Raw genomic sequence first — 14,191 nt, 5'->3', positions numbered from 1 at the left:
TTCACTTGTTCTTTGTTTCTCTGTGGTCGGGTTTTAAACTGACAGTGCCGATGGAGAAGGGAAGGTTTCGGTGGCGAGAAGCCCAGTTGGAAGAATGCACAAGGAGCCGACTTGAGAATGAAACGGGCAGCTACCAACTTCACTGCGGGGAATGCACTCTCCTGTGCTAGGGGACGCTCCACATATGTCAGAGAACAATAGTGGCATTCTGCCACACATGTGTGATACAGTGAGCTGGACCATGCTTACGTGAACCAGGTGCAGATGCCCTACTACTTAATGTAACATTTCTTTTTTTTTTTAATGCCTACAGCACCTAGTCTTCCTAGGTGGTCTCCCATCCAAGTACTAACCAGGCCTGACCCTGCTTAGCTTCTGAGATCAGATGGGATGGGGCGCATTCAGGGTGGCATGGCCGTAACATTCTAAATTTGGGGTCCTATTCCTAGCCAGGAGCCTGGATCACAGCCTGACCTGGGACCAGCCCGGCCTGGGACCCACAAACTATAAGGTGCATTAGACTCACTTGGGAGCTCACTGAAAATGCGGCTTCCCAGCTTCCAATCCCATGACTTCTCCTTCAGTGAGTCTGGGATACAGGTCGTCAATCTGTACTTCTAACAGGTACATCAAACGAATTGTGGAACCCTCTTTGAGAAACAGTTCTCTGGAGCATCTAATAAAATGCCTTACATGTAGCGCATATATATAATACTTATTTTTCTGAATGTAATTTAATTTTTATCATATTAATTAAAAAGGGGCTTCACATTTCAGGTTCTAATGATGTGAATTATGACCACTAACCTATAAATTCAATGATGTATTTTGAATTGGGATGAATCTAAAGGCTTTTGACCGAGATGAGATGTGGGACCTTATAGAAAGTACTTTGAGTAAGAAGAACTCTAATAAGTAACAAGTCAGAAAACCAGTAGTAAAGAAAAAATAAAGAGACTCTTTCACGTGATACAATTTTTCTATTTGAAATCAACAACTAGCATACTTAGCGGTAAACACTGCAGACGTTGATTTAAAAATCTGAAGCAAATATGAAAGGTGAGTAGTGTCATTCTGGTCTTTTTAGCCAATCTAAGAGATGATGAAAAAAATGAGTTTAATTATCAGAAAAGAAAAATGATTATCCTTTTTGTTTTTTGGTCTCTTTTTGCAGTCACTATGTCCGTGTGGTTGGAAACCCCGAGAAAACCAACTGAAGCACTATTGGAAAGAATAAGAGAATTCAGAGAAGTGACTGGTGATAAAAATCGATATTAAAAAATAGCCTTCCTATAAGCCAGTTACAAAAATAATGGGCAAATGTCCAATTTAAAATAACAACCAAAGGATGTAAAATGTCTACGTGTAAACAAAATAAGAAATGTAGTGAGTCTTTAGGAAGAAAACTAGAACCCTCCCCGGGAACATACAAAAGAAGACTTGACTGAACAGAGAGGAATATGCTGTTCCCAGTGGGAAAGATCTACTATTAAAACGCCGTCAATTCTCCTCATATTAACCTATACATTTAACTCAGTTTTAACAAAAAGCCCAAAAGAATTTCATTAGAAATCAGCAAAGTGATTCCGAAATTAATCTGAAGAGTAAATACATGACAATATCAAGTATATGACAACATCCGTATGTGAAAATTAAATTTAGCAAATATCTCTTATAAAAAACTTTAACACTTAACTCCTTTTCTTTTTCCAACATTGTAATGTAGAGTAAAATCGCCTCCACTTAGTATTTCATCTTACAGTTGGTAAACTGAGGCAGAGAAAGGCTAACTGTCAAAAGGCCATCTTCCCTGAGACCTGCTCCTGTGAGTACCCTGCTCTCTCTACCAGCGCAGTCCTCGCTCCAAAGATATTAGATTTCTTTGGCCCATCATCTTCATTTTTTTCTCTCTGTTTTACTAAGTTTTTGATTCAGCACCTGAATATCTCATGGAAATTATAAAGTCCCACCCAAACATCGCTGCTTGTATCTGTCACGATGATGCTCATTCATCTGTTTCTTTGATAGTAGTTATATATCTCAGTCACAGTTATTTCTATGTGGTTCAACTTGCGATCTATTTTCATACTTCTCTGAAAGTCCACCGCTATTTTGAACTTCTTTCATGTTGTCCTTGATCTGGAGGAAAATACAGCTTTCCCATCAGAAGTTATTTTTACAAAGATCCTGTGTGCTTTACCTATATTTAATAACCTCGACTCTCTCATCTGTTTCAGTTTCCACCATAAAAATCTAACTCATGGAAATATTCAAATTTCTCTTTCTCCCCAAAGAATTTGGTACGCACCAAGAAAAGTGATATATCCTCACGTGATAATTTTAAAAATAACATTGTGTTACCAAAAGCACTAAATATTCTTGGCAGATACGAACTAAGCATCGGTTTGCACGTATTTTAATAAAAATAGTAGTAAGCATTTGCTAAGCATTCACCACGTACCAGCCATTGGTCTCTAAGGACTTCACATGAACGTAAACTCATGTTATCGTAACCCTCATCACTCAGCACCACTGATCATCCCCATATTACAGATGAAGAAATTGAAGACCGGAGAGGTAAAAACGACTTGCTTATAGTGAAAAGCAAACAAATATACAAGAACCACTATAGCGAAATGATTGCTAAATGGCTAGCATGTGTTTTCCTCCTTCTTTGCAGGTCGTAACTGGAGCAGTTAATACTAACTACAGTGCACATTTAAGGCAGAAAATTGCAGATTGCATAGTTTCTTCAGACCTGTTATTCACTCAAAGTACTGGACTAATTTTGCATTTTAAAAACGCATAATTGGAAATTAAGACCCTATTCAACTTGAGAAGTATATCTATGTATTATGTGGGACAGAGGTTAACCACCCAGAAGTATGCAAATTCCCCCAAATTACCCTTCAAGTATTAGAAGAGCTTGACACAAATATAAAAAGCTTGTCAGGTTTCTTTTTCTCTCCTAGAGAATGATCTTTGCGAATAATTCACAGTGGAGGCCCCTGTGTCAACCTCATACAAGTGTCGCTTTTGACGACTTTCTGCCTGGCGGTCGGATTGAATTTCTACACAGATGCTGCTGCTGCGACTTGTCACCCTAGCCATCAGCCTAGCTATTTTTCTGTTTATTAAATGGTATGTGCCTCGTACATAGTTGTCGCTTTCCTGCCTAGATCATTTGAAGGATGGCTAGAAGGATGAATAAACAACCTCATCTTCCATTGTGTTTCTCCTGATTTGAGCAAAGGGTCGATCATCAGCATATACCACAGAGATGGTCTCTGAGTACAAAGAAGCTGACTTAAGAGACCATGATGGAAAACATGGTATTGGAATGTGGAGCTTATTAAGAAAACGTACAAAGCAGTATCAGTCTCGAAACACGTGCACCTGTGAATTCTGTGATAGGCTCCCCCATTCCTTCCGTTTGCTTCAGTCTCCTGCACTGCCCAGGCTCAGCTCAGCTATGGCGACGAAGTTCTCGTCCCTCTGGACTTCCTGTGCTGTTTCTGATCGATGGTAACTCTGCCTGCACTTTTGGTATCTAAAAGATCATTTCACTCTTGGTATCTAAAAGTCATTCCAAATGGACTGATCTTGCAACTTCATGATTTTTATCTCAAAATGAAGATTAAGCACAACGAAGAGCCTTTCAGCAATCTTTCATAATACCTTTCTTTGGAAAGTTCTTTTAAAAAGTGAGTAAAATGGCAACAGGAAGACTGGCATCCTTTCCGCTTATTACACTTGAGTGTCTTCTTCCTTTATATTCCTTGTGAATGCACCAAATGTCACTGGATAGTACACTTTAAAATAGTTAATTTCATGTTATATGAATTTCACTGCGATAAAAACAGTTCACAGAACATAAAATTCATCATTTTAACCATCTTAAAGTGTACAATTCAGTGTTTCTAAGCGTATTAACAATGTTGTAAAACTATCACCACTAATTCCAGAACGATTCCATCACCCCCCAAAAAAACCTCATGCCCATTAAAAGGTCACTTCCAATTTGCTTCTCCACCAGCCTACGACAAACCGCTAATCTACCTTCTGTCTTTATGGATTTGCCTCTTCTGACCGTTTCAATATAAATGGAATCACAATATGAAGAAGTCTGGCTTCTTCCACTTAGCATGGTGTTGTCAAGGTTCACGCGTGTTGCAGCATGAATCAGCGCTTCAGTCCTTTTTATGACTGAATACTATTCCATCGTATGGATATACCACCTTTTGTTTACCCGATCATCAGTTGATGAACATTTGAGTTGTTTTTACTTTTCGATGATTATGGTTAATGCTGCTGTGAACATTCATATAAAATATCGTGTAAATATGTGTTTTCAGTTCTTTTTGGTATATTCCTGAGAATCAAATTACTGGGTCATATGGTAACTCTAGATTTAACTTGGTGAGGAAATGAGAGTTTTCCATGCAGCTGTATCATTTTGCATCCCCACAGTGTACGAGGTTTCCAATTTCTCTAAATCCTTGCCAATACTCGTTATCCACTCCCCTTCCCACGTTTATTTCATTATCGCTGTCTTAGTGGTTGTGAAGTGGTTTCCTATCGTGGTTTTGATTTGCATTACCCTAATGACCGACAGTGTGGAGCAGCTTTTCACGTGCTTATTGGCCAGTTGGTTCCTTCCCATCCTTCAGGTTTCATCTTCTCAGAAAGGACTTTCCTAGCAACCTATCTAAGAAGAGAAGGTTTACTCTTCTCCCTGTTATTATATTCTAGCATTTTGTTAACATCCTTTAGAGCACTCATCACATTTTGTTATTATTTGGTTAGTTGTTCACTTTGCCAAGCGCAGTTTCCAGCACCTACTAGTGGCTTCGTAAATATTTACTCAGTGGACAAATCAATCAAGAGAGTAATGAGACATGGAGATTAAGTGATGAGTGCTTGGAAAGTGGTAAGAAATATAGGAAATCGGGCAAATGAAAGAGCTGACGGAGAAATAAGTAAAGGCAGATACGGAGAAAAACTCACATGAATGTTAAGTGTGGGAGGCGAGCCTGACACGGTGGAACGAAACTGGACAAAATATGCCCTTAGTTTTAAAAAATGTTCAAACCTTTTAACTTAGTAGTTCTCTTTCTGGAAATTTATCCTGAGAAAATAATTGGTAATGTAAGAAAATTTATGAATAAAGAAGAGCGACATGGTAAGAGTCTTCTTGTTCCTGAAAGCACCTTTTGGGAAGTTTATCCAGTTTTTAGTATGTGGTCTCACACCCTTGACCACAGTTTATTATCTCACTCTAAATTTTGAATAGATTTTTTAAAAATTGGAATTTTATCAGATTGATTTTACAGTATAAGCTGCTTATGCCAAGAATTGGCTTTTAATTCTTATAGAGGGCGAAAATTTCACCTCTGTGGACATTTAAAGGAACATTTGAACAGAACTCAGCTGTTTTCACATTAAGAGAAGACATGCAAACAACCTAAAAAGGAGGGTTTGAGTATTTTCCTTTAACAGCTCCAGGAAGAAACAACCTCTGTATTTTTCTTTGATCTTATAATTCAACTTGCTAGTGTACTGTCCTGGCCAAAGTCAGTTTGTTATGTGAGGTGGCCACGCTGTAGGCTCCTGAAGCGACTCTTTGGTCTTCATTATTTTATTTTATTTTATTTTATTTTATTTTATTTTATTTTATTTTATTTTATTTTATTTTACTTTATTTTACTTTTTATTGAGGTAGAATTGACATATAACATTATATTAGTTTCAGGTGTACAATACCATGATTTAATATTTGCATATATTGCAAAACGATCAATCACTATGATACGTTTAAGTAACAATCCATCACCACATACAGAAATTTTTTTTTCTTGTGATGAGGACTTTTAAGAGCTACTCTCTTAGCAACTTTCAAACACGCGATGGAGTATCGTTGACCATCTCACTGTGCTGTATATCACATTCCCAGGACTTACGTGCTTTATAACTTTTGACCACCTTCATCCATTTCACCCACCTCCTACCCCCCACCTTTGTCAACCACCGATTTTATTCTGTATCAATGAGCAGGGGGAGGAATAGGGGTTGTTTTGTTGTTGTTTCAGATTTTACGTGTGAGATCATACAGTATTTGTTTTCTCTGTTTGATTTATTTCACTTAGTATAATGCCCTCGAGGTCCATCTATGTTGTAAATGGCAAGATTTCATTCTTTTTATGGCTGAACAATATTCCATTTTATTATCCAGTCATCTTCTTTACCTCCTTTATTCACTCATCCATCATTGGACACTTTGGTTGTTTCCATGTCTTGGCTGTTATAAATAATGCTGCAGTGGATGTGGGGGTGCAGATGTCTTTTCAAGTTAGTGTTTTCATATTCTTAGGTTAAATACCTCCAAGTGGGGTTGCTAGATCATATGGTAGTTCTCTTTTTGATTTTTTGAGGAACCTTCATAACTCTTTGGATTTTATACCTAGTCTTGAGTCTCCTTACCAAACATTTTACATGACCCAATGCTTACCAGAGGTAAATAATCAGATATAAAATACTTTTAAAATTTTCCAAAGTGTAGTTGTCCCCTTTAGACCAGGGTTTCTACTCAGGGTGATTTTGCCCACCAGGGGACATTAGGCAATGTCTGAGACATTTTGGTCATCACAACCCAGGGAGGGCGATTTTACTGGAATTTAGTGGGTAGAGGTCAGGGATGCTGCTAAATGTTCTACAACACATAGGACAGCCTCCCACAACAAAGAATTATCTGTCCAAAATGTCAATTGTGCCAACCAACCCTGTTATCTGGTAAAGAATAAGCCAATGATCTGCCAGCGATGGGAAAGGTGCCGTTTCTTCCCCCCGCCCCTTTTCAATGTCCTTTTATATAGACACACGATAAAATTTAACGACAATAAAGCATTATAAGTATTCCAACGATATGACATTCTGGTATAAAGCAAAACCATGGAGACAGTACAAAAAAATCAGTGATTGTCAAGGTCGGCGGGGAGAGAGGGAAGAATAGTCAGAACATAAGGATTTTTAGGTCAGTGAAACTACTCTGTATGGTACCATAATAGTGGATACGTGTCATTATAAATTTAAAAAAAAACCCATAGACTATACAATACCAAGAGTGAATCCCAATGTAAACTATGAACTTGGGTGATAACGATGTGTCAACGTTTGTCAATTGTAACAAACAGTCCCGCTCTGGTGGGGGATGTGAATGAGGCAGGCCGTGCCTGTGACAGGACAGGACGGATATGGGAACTCTCTGTACTTTCTGCTCAGTTTTGTTGTGAACCCAAAACTGCTCTTAAAAAAAAAAAATTAAGTTTTTATAAAGCTAATTGGAAAAACAAAACAAAATTTAAGAAACTTGGTGAATTTCTCACTCTGACATGTTATTTGAGAAAAGGAAATTGAAAACTTCACAACTAATGTTTATGAGTAAACCTATCTTTCATTATAAAATTCTGAAAGGCGTGTTATTACCGAAGGCGAGATTCAGGTGTCCGGGCCTGGGTAGACCAGCAGTCCCCGTTCTGTTGTTGACGGAATGCCAGATAGTAATAGGCTTTATTTGAAGGGAAGTATTTGAGAAAACCTGGGTTAAATCAGATAAAGTAGTTTTTGGTTTTTCTTATTTTTCCTTTCGTGAAGAACCTCTCAGGGCCTTCCAACTGCTAATGTTCATTGTGAATCAATGTTCATCGTTTGCCGTACACTGCATTCCCCAAACTTTTGTGACCACAGAACCCTTTTCTTAAGGAACTTCTGAAGGGACTATTTTGGACACTAATGTAGAAGATACAGGAGAGTCATTGAGGTTGGTTAATGACTTCATGGCTCAGGTTTTGCCTCTAACCTCCTGTTGCCTTATTTGTGGGCTTCTTTGCTTGCTTCTTTTGATTATAGCTCTCATTTCCACTAATACTATCCTCTGTAAACTTCGTCCCATTCCCGTAGAACTCAGAGTGCAGTGCTCACTGTGAGCTGTCCCCAGCAGAGAGGGGGCATATTTCTCAGCAGTTTCATCACCATCTGGCTAAAAGAGCCTGCCTCGGTGGCTTCTGGCCCCGTGCATCACATGTGGCTAGTCCTACCTGAGTAACTTGCATCCTTATCCACTTCCTGCAAGCTGGCCATACCTATCTCGTGCGTGCTGACCAGGCCTAGCTGCCTCTGAGATAGGGAGGTGTTGAATTTCATTCTCTTCCCATCGTAGGGGAAATTCAAGTCTGTTTAACCGTGTTCTGTAAATTTTTCAAGTCAGCTTCAGCAGGCCTCCCTCCTACGTTCCAGTCTTGCCTACAGTACCGGGGAGTTCCTGTGTTTTTGTGAGTGGGTGTGCCTGTGCTATTCTGGGTCTTTCTTTCCGGACTGCCAGGAGAGCAGGTGTTTTTCATGGAACACCAGAGCTGCCAGGATCCACGCTGCCTCTCGCTTTGTGTCTGAGCTGTCTGCTGCTGCCAGTCCTGGAGTTTTATTTCTCTATTTTTCTTTTTTCATTGCAGGAAAAGATGGAGCAGTCTCTGTCAGACAGATCCACAATTTTCTCTTTGTCTCTCCAAGGGTGGAAGAATTTCTGATCTTCATTTTCCTAATATCCAGCCACCCTCTTTGGAAGTATCTCCCCCAAAGACTAAATAATATTTGAATGTAGGCAACTGTCTGCAGTGTTTCACTTCATCAAACAGGAACCACTGTATACCAGGCACTGTGTAGGTGCTGGAGGGAAAGAGATGAATGAGGCACAATCTACACCCGGGGGGCTGAAACAAACAAGGAAACAAGCAATTTCAGTAGAATGAGAAGAGCTGTGAGAGGTCTGTGCACAGGAGCCAGGGATAGACGAAGAGAAGCAGCCCACCCACCTGTGCACCTAGTGTGGGCTCAGGACATCTGGGAGCAGATGCCTTCAGCTGAGTCTAAAAGACTTTTGCCAGAACACCGAGAATGATGCGGTTCCTTCAGGTAACGAACTAGTATTTTCTTGCAACTCATTTTGTATAACATATATAATGGGGAATGCTTTATTTTCACTTTAAGATTTTAAGGATTATTGCTAGATGGATGACTGCCATTGCTAAAGTGCTCATTTTGTCAAAAGGAGAGAGAAGAAAGTCACGACAGAAAAATCGATCAAGGTGTCTTAGGAACCAAGTGCTAATAAGTCACATTTGTATGACATTTTAGAGTTGCAAAGCACTTCTGCATAGATCGTCCTGTTTGGTACTCTACAAAGTAAGTAGAGAGATTGCTGATGAAACATGGCACAGTGAATGCAAGTATCCATCCCCAATGCTCCTAAAGCTCTACTAAATGATAGAAAATAAATGAAAATTGCATAAAGTTATAGGGTCAAAGAGAACAGAAGAGACTATAACTCTGACTGAGAGGTAGCAATGCATTTTGTGAATATGGAAATCGGATGAGGCGTAGTGGGTCACACAGAACGGGGGCAGCAGCACCGGATCAGGGGAGGGCTCTGACGTGCTCAGCTGAACCCGGAAAGGCTCAGGACCGTGAGAGGCCAGCATCGCGGAGTGGGGCTGGGAACAGAAAAACTGGTCTAAAGTCTGCATAAGATTTGCCATTATGTCCCCTCCACTCTTCCACGTTGCCAGGTGAAAACTCCTACTCCTTACCCTATCCCATCCCGGTCCCAGCAGTCCAGAGGTTGATTTCTGGAGAAACTGAAGTATAGAGGTCCAGACTCAGGAATAGTTGACATACAGGGAGGCAGGAGTGAGGCACCAGGCTGAGGGCGAGAGCGGGTTATGCGAAAGTGCACCCCCACTCCATGCCCACCTCCCATCCTCAGGCAGAAGAATGACTCTTCCATGCAGAAGCCATTCAGCTAAAACACTGAATTGCTGGCCAGAAAAGGTTGTCCCTGTCACCCTACAGCAAAGTTTAACATTACCAAGCTTTAGTCATGTTTTCTTGCAGCTTTTTAGTGCATCACTATTTAATATGGATGGCTACGCGATGATTACTGGGCATTTGTGTGAAGATTCCCACGTGAAAGACAGGAACTGAAATAAACAAATAGAAAAAAAAATGCGGAAAACAAAGGCAATGGGAAACGGCCTTCGGAAACTGATTGGTATTCTGAAACTGATCAGAGAGGTAAGAGAAAATGATAGGGAATTTTTTTAAATGCGGAAATGTCCCATAATGTAGAAAGACGGAGCCATAAGAGAAGAATAAAGATTTTTAACTAAAGGATTAATCCAGGAAGTCCAATGGCCAACTAATAAGAATTTAAGAAATAGAATATAGAGAGGAGAAAATTATCAAAGAAGTAATGGATTTCCCAAAACAGGAGAACAGGCCTCTAGAGTCAAAGGGCCTGTCCAGAAAAAGGAATGAAAAAAAAGGTCTACGCTAAGTCATATTTTCGTAACATTTCAGAACACCAAAGATAAACAGAAAATACTGAACATTTCTATAGGACAATAACGAAAAGAAAAGTCTCACAACAAAGATTCTGGAATCGGAATGGCAGTAGAATTCTCAGGAACAGCATTGGATACTGAAAGACACTGGGACAATGCCTTCAATATTTTGAGAAAAGGTGTTTTTTTCAATGTAGAATTCTCTACCTCCCCCAACAATTAGTCAAGTGAGAATGTAAATAAAGACATTTTCAGCCATGCAAGAGCTCGACACTTTCACTTCCTGCATATCCTTCCTTAGGAAGCCACTAGAGGATGTGCTCCACCAAAATGAGGGATGACCCAAAAAAACATAGGACACCAGAGTCAGGAAAAAAGGAATCTGTCACTGGAGAGGCAGCAGGAAGCCTCAGCACAGAAGCTGTCCTTGAAGCCCCAGTCCCTGCAGGAACAGGGGCCAGAAGTTCAGAGGAAAAAGACACAGATAGGTAGCCTACTTGACGTGCAGAAAATCTTATGCAGTTGGAGAATGTGAAAAGAAGTAGTGATAATGACATGTGAAATTGAACAAGTGAGAAATTAAGTAGTATAGGAAAATGAATGTAATGATTATGCTTAAATCGGCTCAACAGTAAATAAGACTTACATAGTAGTAATAATAAGGCAATAAATAAAAATTGGCTTAACCAACATTTTGAGATAATTATGTTGGAGCGACTGAGGACGTAGCAGCAGGAAGGCAGGATAACAAGCGTATGATACCTTCGTCTTCCAAAATAGGAAGTCCAATTGTAATACATCTGAGATGGAGAGCAGTATAAGCATATTAATTCTTAAGGAGTGATAAACAGTGCGAAGAAACAGCTAAATGAATGGAAAGAGGTCATTCTCAGAAGAGCGATGCTGACCGATGAGAAGGGTTAGGAAGTGTTCTGGGTACTATAGCTGTGTAACAACCCGCTCCCAAACTTGATGGCTTTAAACAATAGGAATCATCGTATGTGCTATCCCTCACGATTTCCGTGGGTTCGGATTTCAGGAAGGGCTCTGCTGAGCAGTTTTGGATAAAGGTGTTTCAAGCTGATGCTCTCGGAAGCAGGAAGGGGAACTGGAGCATCCGGGGCTTGGCCAGCCATGTCCCCTCTCTCTCTTCATATAGTCTCAGGGCTTCTCTGTAAGGTTTCTCCAGGTCGGTTAATTTGAGCTTTTTCGTAGCATGTGACATTAAGGCACTTGGACTAATGTGGCAGCTCAAGGTTCCAGAGGCCAGTGTCCCAAGAGAACAAGATGTCAAATAGCGTTATTGATTGTTAATTTTCTGTGTCAATTTGACTAGATCACAGAATGTCCAGATATCTGGTCGAACATTATTTCTGCATGTGTCTGTGAGGGGGTTTCTAGAAGAGATTAAGCGTTTGATTCAGTAAGCTGAGTAAAGTAGATTGCCCTTCTCAATGTGGGCGGGCATCATCCAGTTCACGGAGGGACGGACTAGAACCAAAAGGCAGAGGAAGGATGCATTTGCTCTCTGTCTGACTGCCTGAGCCGAGAAATCAATCTTCTGCCCTCAGTGTTTCTGGTTCTCAGGCTTTCAAACTGCACTCACACCATCAGCCTTCCTGGAACTCTAGTTTGTGGAGGGCTGAAGTGAGACTTCTCAGACTCCATAGCTGGATGAGCCAATACCTTATAATAAATCTCTACACATACACACACACACACACACACACACACACACACGCATCACGCATTTATCACACACACACACACACACACACACACGTATGTTTCTCTGGAGAACCCTGACTAACATACCATCACTTCTGCCATGCTACTCATCAATCTAAGCAGTCACACAGGCCACCCAGGTTAGAGGAGAGGAAGCATAGACTCCTCCATTCCATAGGAGGAGTGTCACGGTCTCATTGGAAGAAGAGCATTGTGGGAGGGGAGATATCGTTGTGGCCATCTTTGGAAAATATAATCCATCATAAGCAGGGAATTGCTGTTTTTTTTTGTGATAAGCCTTATAGTATTATTTGACTATTAAAATAATACATCTGTGTTATTTTTATAAAAACGCAAATTGAGTATTGTGAACACTCTGATTATCCTTTAGTGAATGGGGGAAATGTTCTCGGCGAGGTGAAGAAGATGCTTGAGATAGGGCTAGAACGTGAACCAGATCCTTTGCTCTTAGGTCAGAGCTCTTTTCTGCTAACCAGGTAACCAAGGAGAGTCATTGTCATTTATATTAATGACCGCAGCCTATGTCAATTAAAACAGTTACCAAATGGGCTGGCTCTCCAACCTTAGCATTTACACCTTCCCTGTTAGCCTGAATATGAGTATGAACTTTGAAGGCAAATGATCACATCTCAACTAAGCAAGATCAAACAAAGACACCGATGCTGATTAAGATGATGCTTCGGGCACCCAAGAACTGCCTTTGGTTTTCCAGGTGGTAGATCCTGGAACTGGAGTTTCACTTAGTGTCCTTCAGGGTGATTCTGCCCTGTGCTTTGACTTTTCAATGCCCACTTAAAACACATGCGCAATTACCAGACCGAAACACGAAACAAAAACAAAAGTCTTTTAAATAAGGTTCTGTCTAGATTTGTAATGTTACCCTAGTCTATTCTCTAAACCTCTACCTGCACAAACCACCAAATTTCCCAAGACAAAACGTTGAATTTGGGCCTGCGATTGCTCAAGACATGAATTATTAGTCCCTAAATCTGCTCCCATTGCTGGGACATTGCATCACCCGGCCACTGACTCACTCCTTCTAAGGAGTTACTGCTGCTCACAGACCACAGCTAAGCACAAAGACATTGCTCCTCGGTGACAAAGTATATTGGTCAACTTTGAACTTGGTCTGTAAAGCAAGACTGCCATATGCAAGAACAACAACAACAACAACAACATAAGCTATAAATTGAAGCAAGAGGAAGAAGAGGAGGGGCCCCCAAGTTATACACTTGAAATGTTTAATGGAAGTTGGTGCTGCTTGCTTCATTGAAAATGATCTTCATGAATTTCTAATTGGAAAGACAATGTTTCTGGGACTCTGGAGTCAAGCCGTGTGGAGGTGAGTGGGATTTAAGTGACTGCATACAGCAGAGTAGATTCTAAAACTCTAAAACCTGCTTTTAAAACAAGGGTGCAGAGAAAAATGGCAGGCAAACATGGAAGACAATATCTTAGAAATCATATTCCATTGCTAATATAAAGGTTTAGGCTAGTTTTCCAAAGAATCCAAGTCAAAATCCAAGTCAAAGAAGGGAAAGAAAACAGGGTTTGTGAGGGGGTGCTGGACAAGCTGACTCGGTGACATGTGAACAGTTATAACCAAAAAACGTGGGGTAGGTCTTTGCACACACACAAAAAACGTGATTTCTCTAGAGACCAAATATGGATTGCAGTTCAGAGCCCAGGTGGAGATGAGATGAAAAGGTAGTCCCCAGCATCCCGAGCTGAAGGACCGCGGCAGGGGTCTGAGGAACACCTGGAAGGGATCTGTTAGAACAATGAGTCAGAGCAAAGCAGAGTGTTAGGCACTCGTATTCTCACTGTTCATTGTGGGCTGTGTTGTGTGCGCCCCCGACCCCACCCCCGCCAAACTTGTATGTTGAGATCCTACCACCCAGTACCAGAATGTGACTGTATTTAGAGACAGGGACTTTAAAGATATAATTAAGTTAAAATAACTCCTTAGAGTGGTGTCCTTATAAGAAGAGGAAGTTCAAATACCCAGAGAGACCACAGGGATATGTGTGCACAGATAAAGACCCTGTGAG

The 14,191-nt window shown here is 40.5% G+C and overlaps 1 pseudogene; it reads right to left on the bottom strand.

Annotated features, from left to right (window-relative positions):
- Positions 1-304: 304 nt before the first annotated feature.
- On the bottom strand, positions 305-423 carry LOC120619337 (uncharacterized; annotated as a pseudogene).
- Between the last annotated feature and the right edge of the window lie 13,768 nt (positions 424-14,191).

Source organism: Pteropus medius, unplaced genomic scaffold, assembly GCF_902729225.1.
Source record: "Pteropus medius unplaced genomic scaffold, Ma_sr-lr_union100, whole genome shotgun sequence".
NCBI lineage: Eukaryota > Metazoa > Chordata > Mammalia > Chiroptera > Pteropodidae > Pteropus > Pteropus medius.
Note: the sequence above shows the minus strand (reverse complement) of the source record. Positions and strands in the feature narration are given on the sequence as shown.